The sequence below is a fragment of the Orcinus orca genome, chromosome 8 (genome assembly GCF_937001465.1).
Source record: "Orcinus orca chromosome 8, mOrcOrc1.1, whole genome shotgun sequence".
In the NCBI taxonomy this organism is placed as follows: Eukaryota; Metazoa; Chordata; class Mammalia; order Artiodactyla; family Delphinidae; genus Orcinus; species Orcinus orca.
The window spans coordinates 36,688,296-36,691,136 of NC_064566.1; the positions used below are offsets into that span (position 1 = coordinate 36,688,296).

Consider the following 2,841-nt stretch of genomic DNA (forward strand, 5'->3'; position numbering starts at 1 on the left):
ACTTGTCTAAAAAATACAACAAACTAGCGACTATAACAAAAAAAGAAACAGACTCACAGATGTGGGGAACAGTGATTACCAGTGGGGACAGGGAAGGGAGGAGGGGAAAGCTAGGGGTAGGAGATAAGAGGTACAAATACTATGTATAAAATAAATAAGCTACAAGGAAATATTGTACAACACAAGGAATACAGCCGATATTTTATAATGACTATAAACGGAGTATAACCTTCCCAAATTATGAATTACTATGTTGTACACCTGAATCTTATATAACATTGTAAATCAACTATACCTCAATAAAAAAATGTGGAGGTAAAGCCTCATTCTTAATGAGAAGGGCACTGTGGGTCATATTGTTCAGAAATTGTTAATGGGACTAAACTGAGACATAAGTTCTGCTTACATCACAGTAAATTTATTGAAATGGTGATAATGAGACTGTTAACCTTTTTGCTAAGGTCATGAGTGAAAACTGGATGTACCACAACTGCAATACGAGAAATGTGTTAAGGAATAATACATTTTAGATCATTAGCCAAAATAGCAATGTACTTCTTGCAGTTCAACTGCTAGAGCCCCAAAGTGAATTATTTGAAAAACTAGATCCCAAAGATTCTAGGTGGGATACTTTTTGAAGTACGTCATCAGTATGTCCTTATTCAAGTGGAGATAAAAGAAACCCAACTAAGAAAATTGCGACCAGGCTGACTGACAGAACAACTGTGGATGAAGTATGGGATCTTTTAAAAATGCCTATCTTTTTTTTTTTTTTTTTTTTTTTTGCGGTACGCGGGCCTCTCACTGTTGTGGCCTCTCCCGTCATGGAGCACAGGCTCCGGACGCGCAGGCTCAGCGGCCATGGCTCACGGACCCAGCCGCTCCGCGGCATGTGGGATCTTCCCGGACCGGGGCACGAACCCGCGTCCCCTGCATCGGCAGGCGGACTCTCAACCACTGCGCCACCAGGGAAGCCCAAAAAATGCCTATCTTGAAGATAAGTTTGACTCAAGTTTTGGAGGAACTAAGGTAACCTTGATAGGCAGTGGAATGAATCAGTGTGTGAAATTCCTTAACTAAAAATTTACTGGCTTAAAAAAAATGCGGAGGTGGTACTTCATTGTCTGTGGGTCTTTGCAGTCAGGATTTTTGTTCAAATAACTTCCTCACCTCTCCGTGTCCATTTTGGTTTGCCTTTCCCAGACTGTCCCTGAGGCCTGGCGCAGCTGATGATTTTGGAAAATGGATTTTGAGCTGTAAAGGATAGCTATTCCAGATGTATACTCAGGTTTCAGAAATAAGAATTAGATTAAAAAGAACAGCTGAGAGAAGAAATTAACACAATATTGTAAATCAACTCTACTTCAATAAAATTAAAAAAAAAAAAGAGCAGCTGAGAGACCTCAGCAATCTTCTGGGACAATCGCTTTCAACCTGGTGTTTCTGGAGCCTAAGAGTTCTGCAGAGGTGCCCTGGGGGGACGGGGTGCTGGGAGACAGCCCTGTGGAAGGGGGATGCTGAGGGCCTGGTCTCGGGGTCTCCACCTGCATCAGGCAGAAGAGGTCAACGTAACCTTTCTTACGCATTGCAGTTCCAAATACGCTGGAAAAAAAACACTGTGTAAGGTTTAAAACCTCCAAAGCTAGTCCATCATGATCACCTCATCATATTCTACAGTAGCTGATATTGAGTGTTTTGCGTGTGTCAGACACTGTTAAAGGGGCTTTATGTCCATTATCTCATTTAATCCTCATAGCGCCTTTAAGAGGTAGGTACCATTATTAGCCCCTTCACATAGGAGAAAACTTAGGCCCAGAGGTTAAGTAATTTGACCAAAGCACACATACCGTAAGAGATGGAGCCTGGCTTTGAACCCATGCAGCTGCGTCTTGGTGGGTGCTGGAAGCTGAGGCCCAGGGAGAGGCAGGGACTTGCTCCAGACCTCACAGTGGGCTCAGGGCAGACCATTCCCCCTCAGGGCCTTCTTCCTCCTTCCCTCCCTCCCTCTCCATCCTGCAGTATACTTCCTAGAACCGGCTCACAAGTGGCTTTAAATAGACCATCCCTTGGTTACCAAGCATCTGTGCTCTCATGAGGGGAGCCTCTGAAGGAGATGGAGCTGTGATAACAGATCTGCTTTGGAGCCCCCTGCTCTGAATGGGCCTGGGGCGCTCTCCTGGCCCGTGGCCTCATTTCCCGCCCTCTGCTCTAGATGCAGTTGAGGACCTTGGGCACAGCATCCCAGGCCCTTCACAGTCTGTACTCTGTCTGTCTGCCCTGTCTCACCTCCGTTTGCTCCTCTACACATATCCTTGCTACTGCAGCTATGTCTACACCTTATTCTTTTGTCCATGCCGTTCCCTCTGCTGGGAATACCCTTCCTGCCTCGTTGATCTGGCATTTTCCTCCTCACATGTGTCCTCTAGGGTCCTGACCTCCCCCACAAGGCAGAATCACTCACTCTCTCCCAGCACCCTCCCTGTCACAGCACACACCCCTGTGCTAGAACCATTGATTTCACTTCCCTGATTCAAAGACATGCAGGTGGTCCCATTTCCCCTTGACTAAAATCAGGGCAGTTCTTACAATCCGTGCTTCTGAGTCAGAGTCCTTCTTGCCTCCTGGAACCCTGTTATTGAATGGATAGTGTTTTGTAATTGATGTCGTCTTAGGATCCAGGAAATACAGGCCTTATGGCTCCCTCTGGACTGAGCTCACCTGGGTTGGAGGCCATGATCCAGGAGTCTCAGGACTGCCAGCAGCCAACACAGGGAGGCACAGAGGAGGGGCTGGGTGGTGGCGGTCATGGTGTTCATGGACTGGAAGGCCCCCTTTGTGCCC

The 2,841-nt window shown here is 46.5% G+C and overlaps 1 non-coding gene across 1 annotated transcript; it reads left to right on the forward strand.

The window, feature by feature from the left end:
• The first annotated feature begins 319 nt into the window (after window positions 1-319).
• LOC117199076 (small nucleolar RNA SNORA1) lies at window positions 320-453 on the forward strand. The gene has a single exon (XR_004480270.1). It is a non-coding gene; the product is annotated as a small nucleolar RNA SNORA1 (small nucleolar RNA).
• The last annotated feature ends 2,388 nt before the right edge of the window (window positions 454-2,841 follow it).